The 8,449-nt window shown below is 48.2% G+C and overlaps 1 long non-coding RNA gene across 1 annotated transcript; it reads right to left on the bottom strand.

The window, feature by feature from the left end:
* Window positions 1-4,269: 4,269 nt before the first annotated feature.
* On the bottom strand, window positions 4,270-6,808 carry LOC132390112 (uncharacterized). The gene is made up of 3 exons (XR_009510784.1): window positions 6,668-6,808; window positions 6,216-6,280; window positions 4,270-5,166 (listed from the first exon to the last, which is right to left on the bottom strand). It is a non-coding gene; the product is annotated as an uncharacterized LOC132390112 (long non-coding RNA).
* Between the last annotated feature and the right edge of the window lie 1,641 nt (window positions 6,809-8,449).

Raw genomic sequence — 8,449 nt, 5'->3', positions numbered from 1 at the left:
CTCTGCTCGCCCCCTTCTCTTCTGTGAACTCTGGCCCGAAGGCCGATGTGAGAATCATCACTCAGATGACTGAACACTGGCCGGTCCCCGGGTTCCGAATGTCTACCTGGTGGGCCACTGGAAACCTTTGCCACCACCAGGCTGGACTGTTCAAGGACTTGGTGGTGAGGAAGCTCATAAAAGGTTCGCATTCATCTCCCGGGCACGGATTTAATTTTAAGGCTCTGGTGTGGCCTCATTTGGAGTGTGTTTCCCTGTCACTTTCCCTTTAAGACTCGGACTGACAATTTCTCCCTCTCACAATCCTTCCTGGAAAGTTTGTAATCCAACCGCTCGTGCTGAGCACTCAGTGCTCAACCGTAGGAAATCCATTTCCAGCACTGTTGGTTGTGATCCAACACCTCCCAGTATTCTCATGAAACAGCGCCTGGGCTCCAACTTAGCAGCTGCATCTTTGCCAGAAAACAGACTGGCCGAATCCACACTTGTCAGATCACTCCCGCCGCCAAGAAAGTCAGCCTTCATTCAATTTAGATCTAAACCCGAGGTCATAAATACCCCTTTCCATAATCGCCTTGAATCTAATGGCAATATCATCCCTTTAAGTCTCGGACTGCCACGAGATGCAAAATGGTCACCTGCACAAACTTTTGTCACCTGCCTTGTTCCATTCCGCAGGAGGAGATCCAGTATTTCACACTGTGGTTGGAAATATCTACCTACTGATGAAGGAAACTTTCTTGAAACCATTTGAGAAACTGGCCCACTGGAACTTTCACGGAATGGGGCTCACAGTTAATATCTGATAAAATATCACAAACTTATGTTTCTCTACACATTTGTTCCTCTGAATCCCCGGCACTATTAGGTGATTGATAATATGGCCCCATGATCGAGTTCATACCATTCCTATTCCTCAGTTCCGTCCAAAGATCCTCACCTAGACGTGTTCCCCGGTCTGTCCTGACTGAACACCGCCGTGACATTTTCCCTGACGCAAAGCCGCCCCTCATGTTTGCATTGTTTGCTCATTAGCACGACTAAACCAGCCGAATCCCAGAATATTAAGCTAACTTTCCTCCCCCTCCAGCAACTAAGTCTCACTACTGGCTACAATGACATGCTTCCAGACTTTGACTCCCGCCCTGAGCTCATCTGCCTTTCGTACAATACCTTCTGCATTGAAACGTACGCAGCTCAGAACGTGAGTCCGAACAGGCTCAACATTTTGCTTCCTGTTTTCGTCGGAGGCCTTAACGACAGCTGTTCCAACAAGCTTTCTTCTATCTGTGATGGCATTACGGTTTTCATCCCCCTGTATCTCCAGTTGAATGTCCACTCCACCTATGTTTTATGGCAAAAATTCCCGCTGAGATATTAGTTGAACTCAAGTTGATGTGTAAACTGAGAGAGATTCTCGCTGGCAGAGGAAGTGAAGGAGCTGAGCACGGTGAGGCAGAGAGGCGTGACCTCCGGGCAGGAGTCTGTGCTGCCCCCCAGTGTCCACTTGGCAGAAGACAGGCTCTGTTGTGGTCGACGGCAGATATCAGTGTTATTCAGTTGACCGAAGCCCTCAAACTGCGTTGGTATTTTTCTGCTTTATACATATTTTTGTGCCTTCTGCCGTGTTTAAATGCTGATATCGGGTTTTGCACCATGTTTCTGGAGTAAGGTTGTCACGTTTGGCTGTATTCATGGATGTTCATGTGTCGTCCTGACTTGTGAGGCATACCTCGACTTGGTCATTTTAACCCGTCTATCCCGCCCAGAGGCATACAATCTGATGTGACTGTTATTGCTCCATTTGGCCACAGGAGGACGCTGTACTGGGACTGGATGTTTAACCCCTTTGAATCTCCGGACTGTCACCCAGTTTCCTGCGAACTGAACATTCGGTCTAGTTTCCTCCCAATATGACCCGATAGAGAGTCATCGTATAACGACAAGATAATGAGAGGCATTGAATGTGTGGTTCGTCAGAGGCTTTTATCCCGGGGCTGAAATGGTTGCCAATAGAGGACGCAGGTTTAAAGTGCTGGGGAGTAGGTACAGAGTAAATGTCAAGAGTAAGTTTTTCACTCAGAGAGTGGTGAGTGCGTGGAATAGGCTGCCGGCAACTGTTGTGGCGGCGGATAAGATAGGGTCTTTTAAGGGACTTTTGGATAGGTACATGGAGCTCAGAAAAATAGAGGGCTATTGGTAAGCCTAGTAATATTTTTAAAGGTAGGGACGTGTTCGGCACAACATTGTGGGCCGAAGGGCCTGCATTGTGCTGTAGGTTTTCTATGTTCCTATTTTTCTATCTTTATTTTATCTTGCTAATGAACCCGACTTGCTGATTGCTTGCTGTTCAAACAAACGCGAGGCGCTGATTTATAATGCACACATTTCCCGCTCTCGAACTCTGATTGGAGGCTGTCTCAAGGGGAAAATATATATGAGTCTCTGACACCGTCAGTCAGACCCTGAGCGAGACCATCCCATACCATACCATGGTATCCATTCCATCCCATCATACACACCCGGGGTCAGACGCTGAGTCAAGTTCCCTCACCAACAGTACAACACACAAGTTCAGAGTCAGACAAGGAGTGAAGCTCCCTCCGCGCTGTCCCAAATTTTCGGAAAAGGAGTGAAGCTCCCAGTCACAGTCGTATAACGTATTTCCGGAGTCAGAGAGAGACTGAATTTCCTTCAAAACTGTCCCATCACACACTGCTGAGGTCAGACACAGAGTGCGTCTGCCTCCACGCCGAGCTAAAACACACTCTCGGGATCAGACACAGTGTGAAGATCTCTCCACACCGTCCCATCACACACTTTCTGGAGCAGACACAGAGTGCTGCTCCCTCCACACCGCCCCATGGCAGATCCCCGACATCAAACACGTGACGCTCCCTGGACACTGTCCATCGCAGACACAGAGTGAATTCCCTTTTCCCCATCCCTTCACACAAGCACGATTCAGATATTGTTTAGTTCAACTACAACTCTCCAGCTCAAAACCAGCACAATCACTTCACACACTACCCAGGTCAATAGGAGAGCTAAATCCCCTCCGTCCTCCACTCTCCCCTCTCAGCAATCCCCAGCGCACCGCCATCCCAGTCGTCTGGAATTCTGTCTCGGATACTGTGAGTGCGTGTGACAGGATGTGGAATATTCAGCGCGCACGTGCTCCCAGTTTTAATCACCGACTCCAAATCCCGGGCTGGTGTCCGTCCCTCTGCAACGGGATGATAGACTCCCTCATCCGGAAACCACAGTCGGTAGGAACGGTACCGAGCGACAGGATGTGTTGAGAAAACAAGGGGCTGGTGAAGGACTCAGACAGAATCGGAGAATGAGAACCGATGGGGCAGATAGAATACAGTGCCGGGAATCGTATGGTCCTGCAATTTGAAAATAAGATAAATAAAAACATCGACTATTTTCTAGATGGAGATGATTTATTTTTTAACGCAGGCAAACTGTTATATTTTCTATTCCTTAACAGAATAGTCCGGGACAATTTCAACGCGGCCCAATAATCCCCTCATAACAGGTGTCTACACAAAATTCTGAACCACAGATCTGCTTAGAATGTATAAATTGCCTGTCTGACATTAATAAATGGAATGATATACCCTTAATTATTGTTTCAGAGATCAAAAATCCATTTCAATAGATATGGATCTAATCTGACCCGGAGCAGCTTCAATGTACAAATATTTGTTGCACCTGTACAAAAGTTAGAAATTTTTAGGTATTTCCATGTTTGAGCATTTTGGGTCACTTTAGGAAAAGTCATCAAATTTCGGCTGAGAATGGCATTTGGGTGTTTTTACTGCTGTCACATGTCAAAACGGGTCAAACATGACCGGTACGGTATGTAAGGGTTAAAAACAATCTGCGGTGCAGAGGGATTTGGGAGACTTCGTGCAGCTTTCCCAGAAGTTTAACCTGCAGCTTGAGCCGGTGGTGATGAAGGCAAATGCGAGGACTGCATTCATTTCGAGAGGACTGGGACGTAAACGCAAGGACGTCAGTCTCAGGCTCAATACGTCATTGGTGTGGCCACATTTGGAGTTTTGTGAGCAGGTGTCGATCGCTTATCTCACAGGGGATGTGAGACATTGGAGACGGTTCCCGGGAATGATAACGGGATTGAACGTGGTGTTGTCGGAGGTGTATTTGACAGCTCCGCGAGACAGAACACCCACACACAGAGATTCAGGAACAGCTTCTTCCCCTGCGCCATCACATCTTTCAATGCATCAGCAAAAACTCGACATATTTGCGGTGTTTATTAATATTTGCAGTTTACATTAATTGTACATCTTTGTGCAGTACTGATCCTTCAAAAGAACAAATTCCAGGCGTTATAAGTTTCAGATAATAAATGAAATAGCGATTCTTGAGGAAAACATCCGATAAGAGTGGACAGGACACTTGGCCCGCTGGTCTTCACCAGTCACACTGAGTACAGGAGTCGGGAGGTCACGTTGCCGTGATACAAGAGGGGCACAGACAGAGGGAATGCGGACAGACTTTCACCCAGGGTTGGGTTATCGAGCACCAGACGGGACAGGATTGAGGTTAGAGTGAATTGAAAGCAGAAAGAGAGAGGGAGAGAGATATCAGGGAGACGGAGGGTTCAGAGAGAACGGGGAGGGTAGACAGAGAGTGTCTGGGGGAGCGAAGGAGAGAGAGATGTAAGAGGTGTGCAGAGGGAGAAGAGAAAGAGTGGGCGGAGAAAGTTTGAGGAAATAAGGGGAGGCGAGGGGGTAGAGAGAAAGGTAGAGGGAGCGCGGAAGAGCGGGACGGGGGAATGGCGAGAGAGAAGGGGATAGACGGCGAGAGGGATTTGTCGGGGTCTGGTGGTTAGAATATGATTGCAACAAGAGGAGATGGAGTAGGAGGGAGGGACAGAGAGTGTGGGGAGGGAATTTGAAAGGATTTAGGAGTGAGAGAGAAGGTGGAGAAAATGAGGGCATTCACTTGATTCATGTCGACTCCACTGGCTGTTGGCAGAGACCCTGGACCTTTTCAGGAACATCCGGGAACAAAGGTGCCGACTTCTCGCAGATGAACCGCCGATCGGGAACATCACAAGTGTCACCACTTCCGCACCGTCTGCAGACGGTCGTTCCAGAGGGCTTGTACAGGAGACTCTGGCCCACAGTCCTATACAGGAGGGTTAAACAATTTCAACAGAGACAAAACAGCTTCAGTAGAGTCCGTCCCCAAGCCAATCCCATGAATTCGATCTCTAATTGCCTGTATGAGTTCTCAAACGTCCCACACAACCACTCTCCCCCACGTCCCCGTGCCGGTACTCAGAAAAATACCACGGTCCGAATGTCTCCCCACAACCCTGTGTTAGTTCCCTAACTAATCTTACTGACCCAATGATTCCCCACAGCCCCGTATCCCCCAAACTAATCCCACCGAACCGCTTCCTCACCACAGACCACTTTCAGTCCCCATACGAATCGAACAGGCCCACCCTCCCCCCTCTGATCTGTTTCAGTCCCCGAACAAACCCCACTGTCCCACCGTCTCCCCACAGACCTATGTCTGTCCGAAATGAATCCCACTGTTCCACACTCAGCCCTGTGTGGTTCCAGGTTCATCTCGTTGTCTCTTCCTTTACCCAGAGCTTCGTGTCTGTCTCCTGACATATCCCACTACACCGCGCTATCCCCATACCCTCTGGTCCGCCTCCAGACTTATACCACTGGCACCCTCTCTCCCACCTCCTTGCCTCAGTTCGCAAACTAATTCCGTTATCCCATTGTGTACCACCGCCCTGTATCTGTCTCCAAACTAATCCAAACTACTCTCTCCACTCAGATACATGTCATTCACCAAACTCATCCCACTGTTGCTCCCTTTGCTCACAGCCAGGCGAAAATCTCCAAAATAATCCCACTGCACGTCGCTTACCAATCCCACATGCGTCAGCACGAAAATAATCTCTGTCACTGATCTCTCCCCACTGCCCTCTGTCAGTTTCCAAAATATTCCCACTGCAGTGTCCTCCCCGACAGACACTTTCAGCCCGAAAATGTTCCCATTGTACAGCACGCTCCCGACAAACTCGGACTGTCTACAAACAAATCACAATGCCCCTCCCTTTCCCCACGAAACTAATTCAGACCGTAATCCCAATTGCTCCCGTCAGGACTATGTCAATAACCAATCTTCACCCCACAGATTAGTGATAATCTCACCCGTTTTCGCATTTTTCAATCCAGAAAGCAGGTTTGTTGTCCAGAAGATTGTGGGATACAAAGCGCTGGGAAGTTAAATTAACTTGATTAATGCGTAGAATCGAAAAATATGTACTTCTCTCAGCTGATTACAACAGAAATCTGGGATGGCTCTGTCTGGAAGGAGCTTCATTCCGTGTCTGACCCCGGGAGTGTGTGATGGGACGGTGCGGACGGAGATTCACTCTGTGTCTGACCCCGGGAGTGTGTGATGGGAAAGTGTGGAGGGAGATTCACTTTGTATCTGACCCCGGGAGTGTGCGATGGGACGGTGAGGAGGGAGCTAAACTCATTGTCTGACCCGGAGATTTTGTGATGAGACGGTGTGGAGGGAGATTCACTCTGTGTCTGACCCCGGAAGTTTGCGATGAGTCCTGTGTTACTGTGTGATCTTTTCGAGCTGTGACACATACCGCTTCATCACTTGAATTGATTTCCAGCAGCCTTGAGTCACGGTTTGAACATTCTTGCTCCGTTTTTTGGAAAGTGGTATCAAACGTGGATACGTAATAACACTGGTCTTTATTTGTGACCCAGTCCTTGGAACATGTTTGCTCTGGAAATCAGGAATAAGAAACAGTGAGACACAGAGTGAATCTCGCTTCACACTTTCCTGTCACACACACGCGGGGTGACACACAGAGTGAAATTCTCTCCACGGGGTACAATCACGCACACCTGAGGTCAAGCACAGAGTGAATATCCCATACACAACGTCTCATTGTAAATTAACAAAGATCAGACACAGTGAATTTCTCTCCACACCATCCATCACACACTCCCGGGATCAAGACACAGGGTGAATAGAACATGGAACATAGAAATAATACAGCACAGTACAGGCCATGTGGCCCAAAATGTTGTGCCTATACTTAAACCCTTCCTCCCATATATCCCCCTACATTAATTTCCTCTATATGCCTGTCTAGTAGTCTCTTAAATTTCACCAGTACATCTGTCTCCACCACTGACTCAGGCAGTGCATTCCACAAACCAACCACTCTCTGAGTAAAAAGCCTTCCTCTAATATCCCCCTTGAAATTTCCACCCCTTACATTAAAGCCATGTCTTCTTGTATTCAGCAGTGGCGCCCTGGAGAAGACGCGCTGGCTGTGCACTCTATCTATTCGTCTTAATATTTTGTATACCTTTATCATGTCTCCTCTCATCCTCATTCTTTCCAAAGAGTAAAGCCTTAACTCTTTCAATCTCTCTTCATAATGTATACTCACTAAACCAGGCAGCATCCTGGTAAATCTCCTCTGTACCCTTTCCAATGCTTCCACATCCTTCCTCTAGTGAGGGGACCTGAACTGGATACAGTACTCCAAGTGTGGCCTAACCGGAGTTTTGTGGAGCTGCATCATTACCTCGTGAATCTTAAACTCTATCCCTTGACGAATGAAAAGTAACAGTCCTTAAGCTTTCGTAACTACCCTCTCTACCTGTGAGGCAACGTTTACGGATCTGCAGACATACACCCGCAGATCCCTCGGCTCCTCCACTGTACCAGTTATCCTGCCATTTACATTGTACTCTGCCTTAGAGTTTGTCTTTCCAAAGTGTAGCACCTCACACTTCTCCGAACTGCATCTGCCGCTTCTCAGCCCACTTCTGCATCTTGTCAATGTCTCTCTGCAGTCTTTGACAATCCTCCACACGATCCACAACACCACAAACCTTCGGGTCGTTTGAAAACCTGCCAACCCAGATGTCTACCCCCACATCCAGGTCGTTAATAATATTCACGAAAAGTAGGTGTCCCAGAACCGACATTGTGGGAAACCACTAGACACAGCCCTCCAATCCGAATGTACTCCCTCCACCACGACCCCCTGTTTTCTGCAGGCAAGCCAACTCTGAATCCACCTGGCCAAACTTCCCTGGAGACCGTGTCTTCTGCCTTTCAGAATAAGCCTACCGTGTGGAACCTTATCAAATGTAGGTTCCGGTGAGTTTTGTTTCGTTAGTTTAGAGTTATAGAACATGTCAGGCAGGATGTTGGAATGTACTCCTTGAAGGGTGAAGGTAGTCAGGGAGACCTCCGCTGTCGCTGACAACGACACCTGCAGGAAGTGCATCCAGCTGCAGCTCCTAACCTCCGGATCAATCCCGAGAATGATGAGTTTATAGATAGTGGTTTCAGGGAGGTAGTTACGGCAAAGAAACAGCGCACCGGTAACCGGGTTATCGTC

This window comes from Hypanus sabinus, unplaced genomic scaffold, assembly GCF_030144855.1.
Source record: "Hypanus sabinus isolate sHypSab1 unplaced genomic scaffold, sHypSab1.hap1 scaffold_772, whole genome shotgun sequence".
NCBI classification, from domain to species: Eukaryota; Metazoa; Chordata; class Chondrichthyes; order Myliobatiformes; family Dasyatidae; genus Hypanus; species Hypanus sabinus.
This window is presented reverse-complemented; position numbering and strand designations above follow the sequence as displayed.